The sequence below is a fragment of the Taudactylus pleione genome, unplaced genomic scaffold (assembly GCF_031769625.1).
Source record: "Taudactylus pleione unplaced genomic scaffold, aTauple2 ptg000109l, whole genome shotgun sequence".
NCBI classification, from domain to species: domain Eukaryota; kingdom Metazoa; phylum Chordata; class Amphibia; order Anura; family Myobatrachidae; genus Taudactylus; species Taudactylus pleione.
In genome coordinates this window covers 11,324,525-11,348,484 of record NW_028284511.1, presented here as the reverse complement: position 1 = coordinate 11,348,484, position 23,960 = coordinate 11,324,525, and the positions used below count along the sequence as shown (strand labels likewise).

The 23,960-nt window shown below is 40.7% G+C and overlaps 1 protein-coding gene across 4 annotated transcripts in view; it reads left to right on the top strand.

The window, feature by feature from the left end:
* LOC148525270 (4-galactosyl-N-acetylglucosaminide 3-alpha-L-fucosyltransferase FUT6-like) overlaps window positions 1-23,960 on the top strand; it is a 62,546-nt gene that overhangs the window by 20,898 nt on the left and 17,688 nt on the right. For 3 of the 4 annotated variants that reach the window (XM_088471067.1, XM_088471064.1, XM_088471065.1), the window contains exon 2: window positions 22,518-22,584. The gene's annotated coding sequence lies outside the window, so the exon portion shown is untranslated. Of the gene's footprint in view, window positions 1-10,397; window positions 10,419-22,517; window positions 22,585-23,960 lie in introns of those variants that run through there. The other variant, XM_088471066.1, reaches the window with a different exon arrangement.

Here is a 23,960-nt window from a genome sequence, read left to right as displayed (position 1 = left end):
GGTTACAGTAGGTTGGTTACTAGCCATGGGCATGCACAGCACATCTTTTTAGGGTGTGAGCCCAGGGAAAATTAGAGAGGCACACTCTGTGCCAAGGGTTGTGTCTAGCACCACCTTACTATTATTATCTTTTATTTATATGGTGACACAAGTGGTCCACATCGCATTACAAAGTACATATTCAAATAAGTGAACAAGCAACCAGGTGATTTATAGTACAATACATTGCAGGACAAGCTTTATATACATTACTGCATTAGTGATCATAACTCCCAAAAAAGCAACAGGGCATAAGCAACCAGGTGTTAGGTGCCCGGTTGAGGAGTAGATGATAGTATAAGTAAGGAGAAACACAAGAGGGTAGAGAGCCCTGCTCGTGAGAGATTACATTTTAAAGGGGCGGAAGGGCTCCCCTGGCTGTGGCATCAACCCCCACTAGAAAGGGTCCGGTACTTTTTCTGGAGATTACAGGGGAACCCTACACATATTTTCCCCTGTAATTCCAGAACCAGGACAGGATCAGAGCCCAGTGCTGGTTGTACTAAGTACAGGGGGAACGTTACGCAGTTTTTTTCCCTGTACTTACACAACCAGGACTGGCTATGAAAAGTCCGGGGCTGGTCCTGTTCTAGGGGGGGACCCCAAGACAACTCTTTCTAATCTTGTTACAGTAATATATGTGCAGGCATCTCACTGATGTATGCATGTATCTGTGTCAAAATGAACTGCTCATTCAGAAAATGAAAGCATGAAGCAGTTCTATTCAGTCAGAGATTTGCAGTTCGTTTTGAAGTGGGATTTGCTGTTCGATTTGTACATGAACATGCCAATTCGAACAGAAAATCACTGTTCCAAACCGAACCAAATCGAATTCAATTTAGAAAATGCTACTAAAATCAAATTTTAGTAAATGAGGGATTTGAAGAGGGATTTGTACTTTTGATTTGAGGTGTGCTAAATCGAACATCAAATCGAAAGTAAAAACGAACTTTGATAAATATACCCCTAAATATCATAAAACACAGTAATTGCAGAAGTACTGTATACATAATTACAAAAGCCTAAAACGTGTATGACCAATACATCTTTGATCATTACTATAAAGTGCAGTAGTGTATGTTTTAAAATACAATCCTCACAATTACTTATAAAAACCATTTAATCTCAAACTCCACGGTCAGACCTCTAGGTATCTGTGATTTCAATAAATATATAATTTCTTCTTCAGGGTCCATAGGGATCCACAGGGATACCATGGGGATATTATGGTTGGCGAGATCCAGTCACCAAACAGTTAAAGCTTCAGCTCCCAGAATGCCTTGGGTCCTCCTCCATATATTCCTCTCCCCTAGCCATAGGCCTTTAGTTGTTCGTTTGATGTGGCAGGATCAAGCACTTTTGTAACAGGGGACTGCTCAGGCAGTCCTAAGCTTTTATTTTATGTGTTATTTTATTTCTATGTTTTTTTGGGTTGTCAGTACTAAGCATCTGAATTAAGAGGCATGTACTGCGACTTCATCTACCTCCGCCAAGCCGCAACATCAGTAACTAGGCTGGTGATTTCAGTGCGTTGCAGCTGAGCTTGCTAGCAGCAATGCTGCAACCGGATGCACGGAGATGTCAGGTAAGGTGATTCCTCGCTTATGGGGAATCGTGCGTGGCAGTCCTTGCTCCTGGTGTCAGAGACGCACCAGAAGCCGCTGCAGTCAGTGCCCAGGATTGTCCGCATCCTCAATACACCATCGGGGCCTTATCATCTGACACCAGGGATTGGCAGCAGATGCTTCTGCTGCCACGAGGCCAGCGTACCCGGCTGGTTAATGCAGCTTAGGGGAGGTAGGCATTCCCCCAGCAGCTCCTCCCCTGTCCCAGAAGTAGTCCCTATGAAGAGTTTTGAGCAACTGGGTTATTCAGCCTACTTTCCACATATATATGAGACACTCATGGTACACTATCAGTGCACCTTGGTCTCAGGAGGGTTTGGGTCAGTATCCGTGTATACCTCTCCCATGGTTAAGGTATACAGGTCTCTATATCCTACTGTACCATTCCTAGCGTTTGTGTAGTTGATTTAGAACCCATTGTAATTATATTATATATGCATTGTATGTGACTGTTTGTTAGCTTCTGTTGATACTGTCTTTCATTTCTGTCTGTCAATTATAACTATCACTATTTTTTTCTTCCCATCCTTTGGGTTGGAGGTTTTTCTTTGAGTACTTTGCGTTCATTGGAGATTTTGTGAAGGCTGTCACATAGCATTGCATTTATTACCTTTATGAACAAGCCTAAAGATAAAGAGAAACAGGAGAGGGAGCCCCCTGTGCTGGTTTCATGTAAATCATGTATGGCCTATGTGTTCTCTCAGGATGTAAAGGATGGTTTGTGTGTTGTCTGTTATAAAGAGCCACCTCACCAGTCCAGTTTACCTGTCTCTGGACAAGAGCCATCTTGGGTATCCTCTTTGTCCCAGGTAATGAAGCAGTTTGTGGATCATATGGCTGCTCCCACAATGCCTTCTTGGGAGGGGTGTCCACAGCATGCCATGTTTGCACCTCCTATGCATCCTTCCTGTAAAAATGTTTATGGCCATTCTATAGAACAACACAGGAACTGCACTGCAATCACATCTGACTATATAGAATGATCTATCATATAATAGAACATACACTGTGTGAATAAAAAATAGATTTTACTTCTGAAAAATAGATACAAACAGTACATCCAATACATGAAACATAAAAAGACTTGGCATATAAATAGAACAATAAATGGAAATTGTAGCAAAAAATATATTGTGGCAAAAAATAAGTCCTCTATTGAGCAAATGTGAAACAGTTGAAATGTGGCAAATCAGTTCAATCGGATCATATCAATTATAGATAGAATTGTACTGGATATGTCCTTGTACAAGATGTTTATAAATAGTGCATTCTGACATCCATACTGGACAACTGAAAAGGTTGTTTTTATACCTGTATAAGGTGGAATGGCAATGAGCCATGCTGGCGTCCCAGCGTAGTGACCGACTCTTGTGAATCCAATTGAGGTTTGAGACTTCTATTGTATTTAGAAGTCTCCCCGTGGGAGACTGTGTCCGCCGGCACAGATGCTGGTTGAGCGGCAGACAGGTGGTTTCACTCTCTCCGTATAGATGTGAAGGAGAGAGTGTGTCTTACCGCTGTCAGGAGCTGAATAGTGGTGCTCTGTGAGACCAGTGTCTCCGCTATCTGTATCTCCACGGTCGGTTCGGGAATCTCTCCAGGGGAACAGGTGTATGGAATGCAGTGGATGGACTCAACGGCAATGACGTCAACGCGTTTCGTCTCTCTATTCCAGAGACTTTTTCAAGACTGACAATGCAATCGTAGGTGCCGTATTTATCCTCCAAGGAAGTCCGCCTTTGTAATTAATTTAGTCATGAACAGCTGAATTAGATTTTTTTCATTCAAATGAGCTTGGCAGCTGTTTTCCACAATTCATTAGGTTTGCAAATGGTATGAAGTAGAATAAAAAGGAACAGGAACAATTTGGCATCTGCAGATGCAAAATATGAAACATAAAAAAGCGTGTGTAAATACACACATAAATTGCAATTGCAGAATAAATATTATATACAAAAAAGAAGAAGAAAAAATGCATATGTACATAAGGAAATGAGAATAAAAATAAGAGTGTAAATGAAAATGAAGATAGAAATAAAAATAAAATATGTAAATATAAGGATGAAAATAAAAAATAGTAAATGATAAATATTTATTGATGAAGACTAAACAATAATACAGGTAAAAATGAGTATGAAAATGAAAATAGATCAAAAAGTGCATATATATGTATGTAGAATGCATCGAAAGGTGTATATAAAAAAGTATAATAACGAATGTATACTGAATGTCTAAAATTATATACATGATTTAAACTAGGGGTGTGCACCAGCCACTTTTTGTGTTTTGGTTTTGGATCTGGATCTTTCTTCGTGTTTTGGATCTGGATTGGTTTTGCCAAAACCACCCTTCCGTGTTTTGGGTTCTGGGTTTTGTGTTTTGGATCTGTATTTTTTTTAAAAAAAGCATAAAAACAGCTAAAATCACAGAATGTGTTGGTTTTTCTGCTCCTATGCTATTATTAACCTCAATAACCTTAATTTCCACTAATTTCCAGTCTATTCTGAACACCTCATACCTCACAATAGTGTTTTTATATCCAAAAGGTTGCACCGAGGTAGCTGGATGACTATGCTAAGCGACACGAGTGGGCGGCACAAACACGTGACCCATCTAGGAGTGATACTGCAGTGGCAGACAGGATGGCAGTTTGAAAAACTAGGCCCCAAACTGTACATAATGCAAAGAAAAAAAAGAGGTGCAAGATGGAATTGTCCTTGGGCCCTCCCACCCACCCTTATGTTGTATAAACAGGACATGCACACTTTAACAAAGCAATAATTTCAGCGCCAGGGTCTGCCACACAACTGTGGCTGAAATGATTGGTTCATTTGGGCCCCCACAAAACAAGCTGGCAATTTATCTGTCCCTGCACAAACTGGCTCTACGGAGGCAAGATGTCATCCTCATCCTCCTCATCCACCGATTCCTCACCCTCTTCAGTGTTGTGTACATCCTCATCCTCACAGAGTATTAACTCGTCCCCACTGGAATCCACCACCACAGGTCCCTCTGTACGTTCTGGAGGCTGGTCTCCCTGGAAGAGTTGATAATTCATTTTTATGAACATCATCTTCTCCACATTTTGTGGAAGCAACCTCCTACGCCTTTCGCTGACAAGGTTCCCGGCTGCACTAAACACTCTTTCAGAGTACACACTGGAGGGGGGGCAACTCAGGTGAAATAGAGCCAGTTTGTACAGGGGCCTCCAAATTGCCTCTTTTTCCTGCCAGTACAGGTATGGACTGTCTGACATGCCTACTTGGATGCTGTCACCGATGTAATCCTCCACCATTCTGTCAATGGTGACAGTATCATATGTAGTGACAGTAGACATGTCAGAAATTGTTGCCAGGTCCTTCAGTCCAGACCAGATGTCCAAACTTGGTCCTGCCTGCCCTGCATCACCACCAGCGGGTTGCTTAGGACACCTAAGTTTTTTCCTGGCAGCCCCAGTTGCGGGAGAAAATGAAGAAGGAGCTGTTGACGTGTCACGTTCCGCTTCAGCTGACAGTGTGTTCACCAACAGGTCTTTGCACCTCTGCAGGCTTGTGTCGGCCGGAAAGAGAGACACCACATAGGCTTTAAACCTAGGATCAAGCACGGTGGCCAAAATGTAGTGGTCTGATTTCAGCAGATTGACCACCCTGGAATCCTGGCAAAGCGAATGAAGGGCTACATCCACAAGTCCCACATGCCGAGTGGAATTGCTCCGTCTTAGCTCCTCCTTCACTTTCTCCAGCTGCTTCTGCAAAAGCCTGATGAGGGGAATGACCTGACTCAAGCTGACAGTGTCTGAACTGACTTCACGAGTGGCAAATTCGAAGGGCTGGAGAACCTTGCACAACACGGAAATCATTCTCCACTGTGCTTGAGTCAGGTGCATACCCCCTCCTTTGCCTATGTCATAGGTGGATGTATAGGCTTGAATGGCCTTTTGCTGCTCCTCCATCCTCTGAAGCATATAGAGGGTTGAGTTCCACCGCGTCACAACCTCTTGCTTCAGGTGATGGCGGGGCAGGTTCAAGAGTGTTTGCTGGTGCTACAGTCTTCGGCACGCAGTCGCTGAATGGTGAAAGTGGCCAGAAATTTTTCGGGCCACCCAAAGCGTCTCCTGCACGCCCCTGTCGCTTTTCAGAAAATTCTGCACCACCAAGTTTATTGTGTGAGCTAAACATGGAACGTGCTGGAATTTGCCCAGATGTAATGCCCGCACAATATTGGTGGCGTTGTCAGATATCACAAATCCCCAGGAGAGTCTAAGTGGGGTAAGCCACTGGGCGATGATTTCCCTCAGTTTCTCTAAGAGGTTGTCGGCGTTGTGCCTCTTACTGAAACTGGTGATACACAGCGTAGCCTGCCTTGGAATGAGCTGGCGTTTCTGAGATGCTGCTACTGATGACGCTGCTGCTGTTGCTGCGTAAGGTGATACATCTACCCAGTAGGCTGTCACAGTCATATAGTCCTTAGTCTGCCCTGTTCCACTTGTCCACATGTCTGTGGTTAAGTGGACATTGGGAACAACAACTTTTTTCAGGACACTGCGGACACTTTTTCTGACGTTTCTGTACAGTCTCGGTATCGCCTGCTTAGTGAAGTGGAATCTAGATGGGATTTGGAACCGGGGACACACTACCTCCATCAATTGTCTAAATCCCACTGCACTAATGGCGGATACCGGACGCACGTCTAACACCAACATAGCAGTCAAGGCCTCAGTTATACGTTTTGCTTCAGGATGACTGCTGTCGTACTTCATCCTCCTCACTAAGGACTGTTGGAGGGTCAATTGTTTAGTAAAAGTAGTGGTGTTCCTACTTCCTCTCTGGGATGATGAACGACTCCCAGCAGCAGCAACGGCAGCAGCGGCAGCAGGAGGCGTAGCAATGCAGGATCCTCCGGAGGAATCCCGGATAGGAGAGTCAGTCATTCCAGTGACATGGCCTGCAGGACTACTTCCGATCCTGACTAAGGAGGAAATTGATGAGGAGGGAGTTGACGTTGTGGTTTGCAGGCACTTGGATACAACAGGACAACGGGATTTAGGTGTCCCTGGACTGCTTACGGTCTTAGCCAAAGTTTCTGAACTTGACAGTAACTTTTTATGAACGCGCTGCAGGTGCCGTATAAGGGAGGATGTTCCTAGGTGGTTAACGTCCCTACCCCTACTTATTACACCTTTACATATGGTACATATGGCAAGACAGTTGTTGTCCGGATTTGGATAGAAATATTGCCAGACCAAAGAGGTGGAATGTTTGGTCTTCTGCCCAGGCATGACCGTGATGGGCTTTTTCATCCCACGGACAACAACTGTCTCCCCTGGAGCCTGATTTAAACAAACCACATCACCATCAGAATCCTCCTCGCCAACTTCCTCCTCAGCGCCAGCTACACCAGTATCCTCATCCTGTTGTACTTCATCAGTGACATCTTCAATTTGCATATCAGCAAGTGGACTGTGGGTGCTCCTTTCAGCACTTGCAGGGGGCGTGCAAATGGTGGAAAGAGCCACCTCTTCCCGTCCAGTGCTGGGAAGGTCAGGCATCGCAACCACCACCACACGGACTCTCCTTGGGGATTTGTGATATCATCTTAGAACGCACAGTTCTTCGCTGTGCTTTTGCCAGCTTAACTCGTTTGATTTTTTTAGTGGGAGGAGGGCTTCCATCGTCATGTGAAGCTGAACCACTAGTCATGAACATAGGGAAAGACCTTAGCCATTCCTTGCCTCTCCGTGTCGTAAATGGCATATTGGCAAGTTTACGTTTCTCTTCAGATGATTTAAATGTTTTTTTCAAGGTCATTTTCCTGAACTTTGTCATTTGGGATTGTATGTGCCCTCTACTATGACATTGGACATCGGCCTTGGCAGACGACGTTGATGGCATGTTATCGTCTATGTCATGACTAGTGGCAGCAGCTTCAGCACTAGGAGGAAGTGGTTCTTGATCTTTCCCTATTTTATTTTTATCGGAGAAAGTTTGGTTCTCCATTTATGTTATATTGATATATACGTGCGGCTAAGGCGTACACAAACACAGAAAATAATTTTTTATTTTTGTTGGAGACTAGTGCACTTTGTGGGTTACACCACCCTTTAAGAAATGAGCCAGCCGGCCCTTTACTTATGGGACACAGGCGCACGCTTGGCGCTGCTCCTTTGTTGATGCACGTGCATCCACAGTGCACACAATTCACAAACACAGAAATTTTTTTTTTATTTTGTTTGGACTGCCCTTTGGGGGTTACAGCACCCTTTAGCGGTCAAGCCAGCCGGCCCTTTATTTATGGGACACAGGCGCACGCTTGGCACTACTTTGTTGATGCACATGCGGCTACTGCGCACACAATTCACAAACACAAAAAAAAATATTTTTTTATTTTGTTTGGAGTGCCCTTTGGGGGTTACAGCACCCTTTAACGGACAAGCCAGCTGGCCTTTTACTTATGGGACACAGGCGCACGCTTGGCACTACTTTGTTGATGCACGTGCGGCTACTGCGCACACAATTCACAAACACAAAAAAAAATATTTTTTTATTTTGTTTGGAGTGCCCTTTGGGGGTTACAGCACCCTTTAATGGACAAGCCAGCTGGCCTTTTACTTATGGGACACAGGCGCACGCTTGGCACTGCTCCTTTGTTGATGCACGTGCAGCCACAGTGCACACAATTCACAAACACAGAAAAATATATTTTTTTATTTTGTTTGGAGTGCCCTTTGGGGGTTACAGCACCCTTTAATGGACAAGCCAGCCGGCCTTTTACTTATGGGACACAGGCGCACGCTTGGCGCTGCTCCTTCGTTGATGCACGTGCAGCCACAGTGCACACAATTCACAAACACAGAAATATATATATTTTTATTTTGTTTGGAGTGCCCTTTGGGGGTTACAGCACCCTTTAGCGGTCAATCCAGCTGGCCCTTTATTTATGGGACACAGGCGCACGCTTGCCACTACTTTGTTGATGCACGTGCGGCTACTGCGCACACAATTCACAAACACAGAAAATATTTTTTTATTTTGTTTGGAGTGTACTTTTGGGGTTACAGCACCCTTTAGTGGTCAATCCAGCCGGCCCTTTATTTATGGGACACAGGCGCATGCTTGGCACTACTTTGCTGATGCACGTGCGGCTACTGCGCACACAATTCACAAACACAGAAAATATTTTTTTATTTTGTTTGTAGTGTACTTTGGGGGTTACAGCACCCTTTAACGGACAAGCGAGCCGGCCCTTTACTTATGACACAGGCGCACGCTTGGCACTACTTTGTTGATGCACGTGCGGCTACTGCGCACACAATTCACAAACTCAGAAAATATTTTTTTATTTTGTTTGGAGTGTACTTTTGGGTTACAGCACCCTTTAGCGGTCAATCCAGCCGGCCCTTTATTTATGGGACACAGGCGCACGCTTGGCACTACTTTGTTGATGCACGTGAGGCTACTGCGCACACAATTCACAAACACAGAAAATATTTTTTTATTTTGTTTGGAGTGTACTTTGGGGGTTACAGCACCCTTTAACGGACAAGCCAGCCAGCCCTTTACTTATGACACAGGCGCACGCTTGGCACTACTTTGTTGATGCACGTGCTGCTACTGCGCACACAATTCACAAACACAGAAAATATTTTTTTATTTTGTTTGGAGTGTACTTTGGGGGTTACAGCACCCTTTAATGGACAAGCCAGCTGGCCCTTTACTTATGACACAGGCGCACGCTTGGGACTACTTTGTTGATGCACGTGCGGCTACTGCGCACACAATTCACAAACACAGAAATTTTTTTTTTTTTAGCACTTGGGGGGAGCACCCCTGACGGACAGAGCACCCCCTGGACAACACTACTGCACCCCTTTAGGACTGGGACACTGCACAGGACTTTGGAGTGGACACAGCCCCTATGGACAACTGACTGCACAACACAGTCCAGCCAGCCCCTATGGACTTTGAAGTAGTGGACACAGCCACTATGGACAACAGCAGCATAGCGCAGCACAGCACAACACTACACTGCACTACACTACACTACAACACTACACTACACATCGCAGCCAGCCCTAACTCCCACCCTCCCTCTTCACTGTCCACAGCCGAGTGAGAAAATGGCGCTGACGCGGGTACCTTATATAGGATCCAAAACCCGCGAGACCCGGAAGGCGGGATGATAAAGTTTTGCCTCGATTTCAGATCCGAGTCAGGTGGGAAAATTCGAGCCTGACTCGGATCGGGGGGGCTCGGGGGGGTTCGGATTTCAGAAATCCGAACCCGCTCACCCCTAATTTAAACAATAAACATTTTTGTTGTATTGATTGTCTCATTTAATTTCCTGAATGTAAAAAACATGTAGATATATATATATACTCTTATACAGCGCATGAAAAATATGAATAATATGAAAATAATGTCTTAAATATTAATATTAAAAATATTGATATTAAAAAATAATAATAATGATATAATGTAAAAATAAATGAAAATATTAATATGCTTTTTTTTAAAACTTCTAGTCAGAGTATGGCACCATCTAATGTTGAAAGCAGACCGGTGGTTACTAAGGCACTTCAGCGCAAGTTCAGAAACAGACAGATCACAGACAGACCTAAGCGCAAGTTATCTTTTTATCAGTCTGCTGCTATTGATTCAGACGCATCATCAGAGGATCAGATGATGCACAGGGTTCTTCTCCAGGGTCTAGCTCGGAGAGGAGGACCATCCGTCCACAGTGGATGTTCCTTCTTTGGTGAGGGTGGTTAAATATATCCTAAATATTCAGGATGATGAACCAGCTCATAGTAAGAAGGCTCCAATGATTAATCACCACCGGAAGGTGGTCAAGACAGAGTTTCCTGTATCTGAACAGCTCACTGAGCTTATGGATGAGGCATGGGGTAACCCGGATAAAAGTTTTTATGTGAATAAAATAATATCATCGTTGTACCCTTTCCCAGCTTCTGTATGTACTAAGTGGGAGGGACCTACTGTGGATGTTCATGTAACGCATTTAATTATGAATGCTACATTGCCTATTCTATCAGCATCTTCTCTGAAGGATTCCACAGATAAGAGAATTGAAGTATGTCTTAAGGTAATATTTTCATCATCTGGAGCTGTTACTCGCCCAACTATGGCTGGAGCCTGGGTAGCCAAAGCTGTTGAAGAATGGATTGGGGCATTGGAAGACACTCTACCAGATGTTACCAGAGAACAGATGATGTATATCTCCCACATACAGGAATCAGCTTCCTATCTGGGAGGCGCTGCAGTAGATGCTGGAATTTTAGCTTCTAAAGCAGCTTCAATAGTGGCACGCAGGGCTCTTTGGTTAAGATCCTGGAAAGCTGATACAGGATCAAAGAGGGCGCTGGAAGTCTTACCTTTCTATGGAATGGTACTTTTTGGAGCAGAGTTGGATAAAATTATAGCTACTCTGGCAGCTTCAAAATCAGCAGGTCTGCCATCTATGGAGACTATAAAATCTAGGCAGGTTTCTTTTTGTTCCTTCCGTCCTCAGGCATGAGCAAGGGAACAGTCTTCCTCTAGGTCGACTAGTTTTCGCAAGACAACAAGGTGACAAACTATGAGCTCTGGCCCGGCAAGACGACAAACATTTAGCCTGATGGGGTGGGCCTCCTCCTGGGGAATCCCAGGGTTGGAGGCCGACTTCTTCAGTTTGCGAATTATTGGCATAAAACAACAACAGATGCTTGGATCCGAGAAGTGGTCTCTCAGGGGTATGCCCTCACTTTCAGAAGGCATCCTCCCCAGAAGTTGTTTTGCACAGATTCTCAGATGCGGTCAAGACCTTGGCTTTTCTGGAAGCCATTTACTCCCTGCTGCAGGCGGGGGTAATAGTCCTGTGTCGCAACAGGGAAGGGGTTATTATTCCAATCTATTTCTGGTTCAGTAACCGAATGGGGCTTATCGCCCTATTTTAAATCTAAAAACCCTCAACATAGAATAGTCAGAAACGCGTTGGTGAAGAGGGGGGGGGGGTGTCGCTCAGTTGCTGTGAACTCACTGATAAATTTTTTCAATCTGATGTATAGACTAAAGGCGAGATGTACTAAAGGGGAAAATGCTGTAAAACCCTGATAATACAGTTTTCAGGGGTTTTACCGCATTCCCCGCTAGGTAACACCACCTTCAGGTGTTGTTACCCAATAGAAGCCTATGGGCTTCTTATCGCTACGCTCATGGCTGGGAAGGATCCGATCAGATACCTCCCATGAGCCCCCGCGGCCCGCGGCCTTCTACACATGCGCAGAAGGACTTCTGGGTGTTCAACCCGGAAGTCCCTCTGCCCGGCAGCATCACAAAGAACAGCTCTTATCAGGAGAGCTGTCCTTTGCAAAATTCTTGGTACATACCGCGGTAATGAACCGTGGTATGTACCCAAAGTCAGGGGGTATGTACCGCATCGTGGAAGCGATGCTTAATACATTCTGGGTGAGATGATTTCTTTGTCTTGTGAAGATCCATGTAACACTGAGGGCCTAACCTAAGGAACTATGCAGTCAATTCAGACCCAGACGCTAAGCCGCGATAGCTCGCATCCAAAAGGGGCCGGGTATGCAAATTCTGCAAGTGTACTGTCTAGTGTAAGGATGCCTTCTATGTCTTAAAGAGCGACGGCAGAGTGAACGCACGCCGGTATAAAGATGTCCACTATTCTTACTTAGCACACGTCATCTCCAGGAAGTGTATGATTAATCAGAACCATCGAGAGCCATCGGAGCTGCACGCAGCGCTTGAGATAAACCCTACTCCACCGCAAGCACTGCGATCACTGCAGGCTGAAATACAACCAAGTGACATGTACAATGACGACTCCATGCTAATTATGCACACCCATAAAACTCCGTTTTGACGGCCAGACACGCCTGCGTTCGCAGCACCACTCCCCCGTTCACAAGCACCTTTTTCCTGTTACCACCCACAAATGGCACTATCTGTCACTCAAAGTAGTGCTCAGTCTTTGAGCTACGATTCCTGATCTCAGTGACTGGCGCACACGCACTGTGATGCATACACATGCGCAGACGGGCAACAATCGCCCATAGCGAGCGATCGTGGCTTAGCATCCAGGTCGGAATCAGGCCCTATGTTTTATATTTTCGTGAAAAAAATATTTTTTAACTATTTGTAAATAAATCTTTATGGAAAGCATCTTACTCTAATGACGGTTCTTCTTGCCTGCACACTGTCACCATCAGCATAACATATATTTGTGGACACAAGGAAACCTTTTGGTGAACATGTATACCTTGTCCAGGTGAGTTTATTCCCAAAAGGGAACAAGCATTGAATTGTGACCAACCTATGTTTACCACTGTGGGAGGATTTAAAGATACCTTTATAGGAATGCATCTCACTTAGGTTAGGTGAGTGAAGTAGAAGGGCTACCGTCAGCTGCTCCAGAATATTTTTGAATGAAGTATAACCATATGTTACATCTTTTTCCTTCTTTGAGAGTATCGCATCCGCAACGTCAGAATAACAGAAGACGTATTTAATATTTCAGCCTGGGGACAGCGCTTTCGGAACGCTCATATTTCTGTTTGTGTATTTGGAGGAGTGGTGCTCCTGAGCATAGACTGTGCTGCAGTCCCGGGGCGCAGGTGGTTTTGACTATCATTTGTATCTGTATCCACGCAAGCGAAGCTGCGGGCACATGCTAGTATCTATATAAATCATATCTGACATCAGAGATAGGTTATAGGCATGGCAAGCCTCACACAACACAACAAACTAGAAAATGGCTTGTCCCTCTGTCACAAAACATTGAATCCTAAGAAGGGGTGGGGACAACATGTGACTGTGTAGAGTAGACCAATAGAAAGCTGCAAGCAAAGTGGTTACATTATGCTATAATCAGGGTGACAAACTGTACTGGTTTGCCCGGGACTGGCCAGGTCTTGACACACTAACGGGCATATTTATCAATATTATTTTTCACACTATTTTCACATTATTTTAGTATCACTTAAATGTAATAAAGGGCTTTTGGAGCCATTTTCATAAAAAACATCTCCAAGCACTTAAATTCACATTGTTTAAGAAAGCAGATAGCATTTACCATACTTGTAATGGGAAATGTGCTCTACTCAAATTTACTAAAATAAAATTGTAAAAAAATAACAGGGGGAGCCCTGCGATAATAACACCACCTGGAGATGATGTTATTAGGGCTTTACCCTGTTTCACCGGCGCGTGCTCTGCTCTGACAGGCAGAGCAGAGCTGGGAGCTGACACCTGTGATCAGCCTTGTGTGTCTAAATTGTCCATAGGCTGTTAAAAAAAAAAAACCTGCACGCAGGGCCAAGTAATCGGTGATCCGGTGAGTTCCTCTGTAATTCCGGTCCATAGGCAATTGCAGGGGGAATTCCAGTTGCCTAGAAACCTCCTCTCCTCAGCCCACACCATAACCACAATAGAAATAGTAAAATCATAAAATTTTAGTAGTGCTGTATGTTCTTCTCAGTATCACCTGTGAATGTTTTGTTTTAACATGTGTCAGCCAGTAATAAATACACCTGTGCACAACTAGGATATCTGGAAAACATGCACTGTTAGGGGTGCAGTGCTATAGACCATCAATAGAGTTCATTATTAATAGTGTATAATCATAGGCGTGCGCAGGTGCCGGCACAGGGGGTGCTGTAAAGCCATTTCCCTCTCTGCCGTGTCATGGACTACCCTGCCCCCCTCCCTCAGGGACATACACTTCTCACCTGGACTCACCTGGCCATCCAGGTGAGTTATCTATGTCCTGTTGGGAGGTTGTGGGCGGGGTTGTCCATGACCCGGCAGAGTGGGAAGTACTGAAGCGGCACCCCCTGTGCTGGTCTCTTCGCACGCCTATTTGTATATTACACCATCCAGTGCATAAAGAGACCAATATGTACATATATGTCCAGGCCAGTTCTAGGTTATTCTGCTGCTGCCCCAGACTCCCAGATGGGATAAGGTCTATATCCTGGCTTATGATACTGGCTCCGGAATTCTGACACCTGTCATAATCCCGGCAATGGCATCCTGAAGGTAAGTATCGGGGTTAGGGGTAGGGGTTAGGGTTAGGCACTAGGGGGAGGGTTTGGGTTAGACACTAGGTGGGGAGGGTTAGGTTAAGGGTGCGGTGAGAGGGAGGTTAGGTTTAGGCACTAGAAGGGGAGGTTAGGTATAGGCACCGAGCAGGGAGGGTTACGGTTAGGTGTAGGATTGCTCTGCAATAGTGCTCACATCTGAAATAAAAGTATTCATCTCAGGCAGACAGGATGGCCCTTCTGCTGCATTTAATGGCTTACTGTGATCGCTGGTCATGTATATGAAAACATACAGAGGGCAAACCTCACAATGGCACTAGTGTGACTCTAAATTCTCACAGTTCTCCACAGTCAAGAAAAACAAATGTGATCCTAAAATTCTTGTGATAACTCATTACAGTACAGAGCGCTAACCATATATAGTCACATTTTAATAATCTTAATAATAGGCATAAAATAAAACTATAATAAAATAATACAAACATTAATAGATATTCAATAGATCACAATATCCGATATAGGTATAAAATGATAGGCACAATCAATTAAACAAAGTAAAAACAATCAAAAACATCCTAATTGTGTGTGCAGTAACTTCACATGTATTAATAATCTGCTGGTTTTCCCATTCATCTGGAAAGTGATTAAAAACAAAACATATCTGGACTCTGTCGTATATTAGTAATCCTCAATTAGATATGCACAGCATCAAGTACGTATATGGATTCCTGCAGTTTTTTCTCTACCTTGCGGCAGTATGTGAGTAGCAAGAAATTTTTTTTAAGGTGAATGGTATCAAATCATCTGAAATGTCTCAATTCAATGACAACAGAAGAACTTCAATTAGTCAGTCCTGAGGCAATTTCATAGATAGCCGTCTGTTAGGAACACTTGTAAAGTAAATATATTTTGAACAAGTTTAATCACCTCATAGGTCATTCCAAGCAGTCAGGCATAACTGTCAGCCTGTAATACACAGGATAGTGGCTCTGATTCAGACCACCCACAGCTTTAGCGGGCGGCCTGGCGATGGTCGCGATTATCGTGACCATTGGGCTTGCGACGAGACCCTTGTGGTAGGGTCTCGTCCACCTCAAACCCCAGTGAACTTCCTGCTCTAATAGAGCAGGAAGTTCACTACTGACATCACTGGTGATGTCAGTAGGGCTGCCCACAAATGGCAGGCGTTCCTTCAGGAATTCCTCCGTTTGTCTAGCCACCCCACTTGCACGCCTACAAAACGGGGTGAGCTGTCAATCACAATCGACAGCCACCCCGTCTTTAGTAAGTTCCGCAGCGAGTAAAATTCACTTGCTACAGGGCTTGCGCACGCGCAGTGCGCACGCAGCGCATGCGTACTGCTTGGCCATCAACCTGCTTGCGAGTGCTATGTGCTCGCGAGCGTGTCTGAATCAGGCCCAGTGTTCACTGACAGTAATTATCTCTGCCCTCCATGTACGGCTCAATCTCACAATGTACTGCATGTGGGAGAGTCCGTCAGACACAGTTAGGGCTGAGTAGTGCTATACAGGTGTTGCTTACCGCTACCTCGTATGGGACCTCAGAAGGTTAGTTTTTTTCTCCCACGTAAACTTATTCCAGACTTAAAGCTGCTGTATTGCGGTGTACACCGTATTAGTTGGTGCTCTTGTAAGGTCCTGAAGGCTGCTGCCTGATCTGTGAGAGAACCTCTTGTTCAGGTAATGTCCTTGACAAAGGAATTAGGGATGGAGCTTGATGTGTTTCTCAGCAATGAACAAGGGGCTGTTTCCTCAGAAGTGCTTCCCCTCAGAAACTCCTGTCCTTTTATTCGATCCTTGTGCTGTTCAATTAACTCATTCAGACTGGTTTGTCATTATTTGATATAGTTACTAACTTTTTTAACATTTGCCTTATAATATCAGAATATGAATGTAAGCTTGGAGTAAATATTAGTGTCATAGCAGATTTGTGGCTATAATGTAACAACATAAAAGTATCACGTTTAAAGCCTAGAATTCTAAACTGGAAATAGTAATATAGATCATTATGTGGGCTGCATCACTATATTTGGATTTGATAATCCATATTTCGTTAGACCGTTAAATAAAACTAAAGGAAAATAAATTTACACAGAAAGAAATACAAAGTGAACAACCGTTTAAGGTCACATCATATCCCATTCAATAAAAAACTTTTCTTGGATATAGATAATCAATGAAACATATAATCAAGACTAGACCCAATCAGTAAGTTTGATATGCAGATGTTCCTGTAACTAACTTTATTTATGCATTCACAAACCAGAAGATATGAAGAAATATATATAAAAGCAAATGGAAAAATATATATCAGAAAGAAGGAGGATGAAAGACAAAATACATGTAGAAATAAACTTATATAAACAATATGGTATTTCTTAGTATTGAAAATTCATTACTTCATTTTTTGTTTTATATTATCTGTATTATTTCTGTATATTTTTTAATTATTATTTTGTTTATTGTTTTTTCCGTAATTATTTTATTTTGCTTATTTCTTATTTGACAATTATTTCATATTTTTCTATATATCTATTTGTAATTTTTATTTGAAGATGCCTATAGTTATCTTAATTTGCTGACATTCTCCTTAATAGTATATGAAGAAAGAGACATAGGATGGAGGACAATAAAATTGAGAGATAAGGAAAAAAGAGAGATGACATGGAGAAGTTATAATACCAAAAGAGGGCCACTGAGTATAACAATATGCTTTTTATAGGTTTAATAAAAAGCAGTGCAAATGGGGAGTATATATGCAGATCTTGAAAATATGTATATAAGAGGGACAAGGGACCAACATCCTAAATATAGGTGTATTAATACACAGGTTTAACATTCAAACAGAAGTCAAGAGATAGGTTATGACTAAGGGGTATTAAAAAGATGGTGAACCCCCAGGGACATGGGGTGATCATCTTCCCAAAACACTCGATTGTCTACCAGAAGGATGGAATAATTTCATACTCCATTAAGTTCTATTGTATCATTAAGCCCATTAGGAGCTAAAGTGGCTAATTTGAATATCCAGAATGCCTCCTTTCTACATAGTGATCTGAATCTATCACCCCCTCTTGCTGTTGGTTTTATTTGTTCGCTTTAATTTTGATGTTTGTAAGATCTCCAGAGGGGCACCCAGATACATGGTTGGGTAAACTATGGGTTTTTAGATTCTTCATCATACAGCGTCTGTGCTTTAAAAATCTAGTGTTTAGGGTACGGTTGTTCATCCCACATATTGGATGCCACAACCGCATGTGATAACATAAATTATGAATTTTGACTGACAATTTAGAAAGGAGTCTATACTAAAAGAACTCTTATAAAAAAAGGTTTTTAGTATTGCTTTTGTGATCGGCACGATTACACGTGTGGCATTTTGTTTTTCCACATTTGAAGAAGCCTTTTGGTTTTGGCCTCAACCAAGTAAGACTGGATTCCTCTCTAGAGTTTTTTATTTTATTCCTAAAAGAACTAGGGGCTAATTTATTTTTTAGGCTGTCAGCTTCCATAAAAATTACTTTACCCCCACCCTCAAGATCTTTACCCAAAAGTCTCTCTCTTTTTAGGAGTGCTGAGTTCTTATTTATGATGCTCTTGATATCATTAGCTGAGTAGTTATATATTGTTATAAAGGCCAATGACATCTTATTAATTTCTAGTTCTTTCTAAACATTATTTGTTACCTGTCCTCCTTTTGTTATTAAATCCTGTCTTTCTATTTGACTCACTTCCTCTAGTGCTCTATCTAGTAGTCCTTTTGGATATCCTTGTTTTTCAAGCGCTCCATAAAGTGTTTTAGATTGCTCTAAGAAGATGTTATTATTAGAGCAATTCCTGCGTAAACATAGGAATTGGCCTTTGGGAATATTACTCTTCCAGCTCTTATTGTGACAGCTCCTATAGTTAAGATATTTATTGCACTCTGTATTTTTGGTATATGTTGAGGTACAGATTTTATTATCAATAATATTGACTGTGATATCCAATAACTTATTGTAGTGTTATCACAACTACTTGTGAACTTTAGACCAAAATCATTGTCATATAAAGAATCAGTGAAGTGCTTAACTGAAAGTGCATCCCCATCCCAAATAAAAAACAAATCATCTATATATTTCCCGTAAAGAACCAGCTTCGCTCCGAACCTGCCAAACCAAATATGGTGCTCCTCGAAGCACCCCATATAGAGGTTGGCAAAGTTCTGCGTGAACCTGGTTCCCATATCTGTGCCATGCGTCTGTAAATAAAACTGTTATTCAAAACAAAATAATTGTGATGTAATATAATTTCAATTGGCGCTAAAATGAATTCCTGCGAGAAATCTGTGGGTCTTGTCGCAAATAGTATTCAACTGCCTTGATACCCTGAAGACTAACGAGAGGTGTGATCTCGCACCAATAAGTTTATAAATAAATCTCCATTCCAGAGAAACTTCTTCTTATTTAATCTTCAAGACCCTTAAACTTCACCTCTTTTATTAGGATTATAGTTATAAGTGTGTGTGAAGGTGCTACCTTGTAATCTTGTAGTTATCACAAATTGAAAAAACAAACAAAGAAAAGACAAGATTTTATCTGGTGCACTTATAGGGTCAAAATATCCTTGTATTCAATGGTTCTGTAGAACAATGTTAAAATATAACTTTTATTTTTTATGTTCTTAAAATTATGGTAGCTAAGTCCAAAAATATGGGCGAAATATGATTAAAATAGAAAAAAGTAAGTAAAGAGTGTATACATATGTAGAAAAATAGTATTGAAGTGATTTAAAATGCCACCTGGCGTCGGTCTGTTCAACGTATTTTATAATACCCAAAGCTTGTATGGTGCAGCTTTATTATATGTGTTCACGGTGTCAGTATTGCTACACCGTGTAAATATCGCAAATTGTTACACATGGTTAATAATTATAAAGTGGAGAGTATGTGTGATATTAGATTAGTTCTTTGGTTTTTAACACTTGAGTTTTTATGAGGAGTAAAGGGAAGAGACAGCTTGTATTATCACTTGTAATATATGTCCTATTGACTCCTGCGATGTTATATTAATATAGAAAATAATTTCAATACTATGTTGCTTGAAAGCAGCAGTCAGTTTACTGAATATATATTTTTAGTATCTTATCCTTAATGTCAGTATTCTTAGACTGCTGGTATTTGTTGCCTTTAATGCTTGCAACAAAACTGCAACATATTTGGATAAAAATACATTTGCAGGTATGTTTCAATTGTGGACTCCCTCACAGCTCACATATTGTATGTACAGCTGTTAGTCTCAAACCAATCAATAGCCTTCATATAATATTATTTAGCTGCTTTTCTATAATGCTGTGATGTTTATTATAAGGCATATCTAGTCTATGCTATCGTGCACAGACTTGTATCTCAAAGCCCCATCAGCTCCCCATATACACACTGATCTTCTATTATGATATCACAGCCCATCTGTTACAATCACAGAACGGCATCATACATTTCTCCCAATACAGACAATCCCCGTAAGCCCAGTTTCACATATATATATATATGTTATTGCTGGTGTTGCTGACGTGTTTTAGCATATGTTAGTGCTATAGACCGGCGGCAGCGTGGTTTGCCGATGCGCGTTTCGCTGATAGCTGCTTTGTCTAGGCAGTGCAACCAGAATGTCTGCCGTGTCCTGTTTTTATCCCATCAAAGGATATCCCATAGGTCAGTTTGAATTTTCCTCTCCGTTACTCTCTCTAATTGGTTCTTCTATATGCTCCATAGTATAGTCACTCCTCAGGTGTATCAATTAATAATAAGTGTGTTTTAATGGAACTTATTAATATTACCCAGTGTTCACAATAAATATGATATGTCCTACCATCCCAACCTTGTCACTTGTTATTATTAACCATTAGATGACTTTGTATGATGTTATAACAAAGTATATTAAACTTCATTTCCTTTTTAATTGATTAATAACCTTGTTAATTAGATATTTTATATTTTGTCCCCGTTATTAGGATAATCATATACATCGACCCGTAGCTATCCTCTAGCACTATAGAAATCCATTTTGCTATAATATATTTTAAATTATATATCCCTTAACTCCCTCTTAAAATGTACATATCTCTAATTGGTACAATTATAGCATGTTCCTAGTACTGCTGTCTTTGTAACAGTCCTTATAACAGTACTTAGAATTTTTATTATAATACTGAACAATTTGATCATATGTTAAATATATTAAGTTTTTAATATAAATGTATATGCACATAATAATATGAAATAAAACAAAACAAAGCAAAAGGGAGAAAAAAATATAATATATATAAAATAATAATAATTGTTGTGGAATCTAATCACAAAGTATGGAGAAAATTGAATTATATAGATATACATACAAATATTAATATAGAATAAAACATATAATAATAATAATAATAATAATAATAATAATAATAATAATAATAATAATATTGTTGTGGGGTCTAGTCACAATATGTGGAGGAAATGTAATTATAGGATATATATTATAATATTAGTATGTGCTTTAATTCTAATATTTATATTTATTGTGCCTCTATATTCCAAATCTATTAATATGTTATTAATAGTAGGATAAAGTTAATAAATTTGCTATAGTGTAAAGTAAAACTAATGAATTAATAAATTGTGAAAACCCAAACAAGAGTCATAAACCAAATAAATAAAGTGCATGTCCTAAGTAAAAATAATCATATTGTGAAAAAATTGTATATTATCTCATAAATTTCCCTTATTCTTTACTCAAAATGAAATAAGATAAAATTCACTTGAGTATTCAAATAATATCTTGTGATTTTAACCTACAAATAATTCAGTGATGTATTATATATTGTGATTAAAATATAGTGAGTGATATAATTTTTAATACGTGTAGTGTTAAATATGTGCTTGATATAATTCATATTAATCGTGTAGTAAAGAGGAAATGAAATATTTTGAGTACAAAAAGTTATTATATCCCTATATAAAACTATCTTCCAATATTAAAATATACATATCTCAACATACAATATCCATTATCAAAATAGTACATCCCTCATATTCTAATCTAAACTTTTATATAGAAATCTATCCATCATAAGATCCTTGGACTATTGGTAGTGCTTTACATTTTAATGATTCTAGATAAGGGGTCCATTCTTTTGTATTAGTAACAATCATACATAATGGTCCTCTATTTAAAAGGGGGGGATATTAATGAAATTATCATAAAATTGTCATATAATCTACAAGAAGGCTCCAAATTGATTGTGTTCATTTAATCCATGAGGGTCCACACTATTCATCAAGAATATCATCCTTGATTCTTTTCTCAACAATTCTTTGTTGATGTCCCCTCCTCTGATTCCTAGTATTATTCTTTCCATACCATATGCTTTCAAATGGTTTGGATCACTATTATGTTTCTTCAAAAAGTGTCTGGCTACACTTGTAAGTGGCTTGAATTTAATTGCATCTGTTCTGGCATTTTTTATATTTCATATGTGCTCAGAGATTCTTTGTCTCATTTGTATTTTGGTCATGCCAATATAATTCAAGCCACATGTGCAGAAAAGGCAATAGATCACTCCTATTGTTTTGCAATTGATAAAGTCTTTTATCTCTATATCCCTGCCAAATCTGTCAATTGTCTTATTTTTAGGTATTATATATTTGCAGGTAGTACAATTTCCACACTTATGACATCCTGTTATATTTATTATTTATGACTTTCTTGTCTTTTGAAGTGACTATGTATGTACTAATCTTTTTTGCAGATTATCGGACCTCCGCCAGCTGACATCAATCCTCTCACCAAGTATCATCTCCAGATCTCTCTCCATGGTGAGTATATTCCAATGTCTTTGTAGGTTTTCTTTTATCTGTTTCCATTCGTTACAGAAGGTTCCAATAAATCTGACTTTATTATCTTTTCCTTTTTCTTTTTTGGTAGAGAATATTAACATTTCTCTATTTTTTCTCTTTGCTTCGTAATATCCTGATTTAATGGTTTTCCTACTATAGCCTCTCCTCTGTAATCTATTTGTTAATTCTCTAGCTCTTTCCTAAAAGGTTGCTATCTCCGTGCAATTGCGTCGGATTCTCAGAAATTCCCCCTTGGGTATTCCCTTGATGGTAGCAGGGAAATGGGAACTATTGGCATTGAGGATTCTATTAGTAGCCATTTTCTTCCGAAACAGATCAGTGACTATATGCCCTTCTTCTGTTATTTTTATCTGTAGATCTAGAAAGGTTACCATTTCCTGGCTCATTTCACTGGTAAGCTTCAAGTTGATCTCGTTACAATTTAATATGGTAATAAATTCCATCAGTTCTTCTCTCGTTCCTTCCCATATTATCAAGATATCATCAATATATCGAAACCAAGATGTTATATGGTCAGTATATCAATCATTTTCCCATGAGAATACCATTTTTTTCTCCCACCACCCGAGGTACAGATTGGCATACGTCGGTGCACAAGTTGTGCCCATCGCTGTACCCCGGGTCTGTAGGTAGTACCTCTCATTGAAGGTGAAGAAATTTTTCGTTAGAATAAATACAAGAAGTTGTAGAATGAAGCCATTCAAATCTCTACCCTCTTCCATATCCAGGAAGTATTTAATCGCTTCTATACCGTTCTTATGGTTTATGCTAGTATACATTGACTCTACGTCGCATGTACATAGCCAGGTCTCCTTCGTCACTGTTAAATTGTGTATTTTACCCAAAATGTCCAGGCTATCCCTTGTATAGGATGGTAATTCTATTACAATTTTTCGGAGATGTTTATCAACATAAATGCTCACCCTTTCTGTCAAACCATCGATACCTGACACTATGGGTCTTCCTGGCAGCTGTTGTAAATCCTTATGGGTATTGGGTAGGATGTAGAGTGTTGGAACCTTAGGATGTTCAACCCATAAATAGTCCCTCTCATTTTTGGTAATTATACCTTGGTTAAAGTTTCTTTCAATCATCCTTCTGTACTCACATAGGAAATTTGCGGTTGTGTTGAAGATTAATCTCCTATAGCAATTGGTATCATCCAGTTGCCTAAGAACCTCTTTGGTATAGTCTTCCTTCTTCCACAAAACAATGTTACCCCCCTTGTCTGAGGGTTTAATCTCAATCTCATCACATTTTTCTATCTCTCGTAATGCAAGATATTCTGATTTGGAGAGGTTGAAATCAAGCTTCTTGTTCTTTTGTTCATAGAG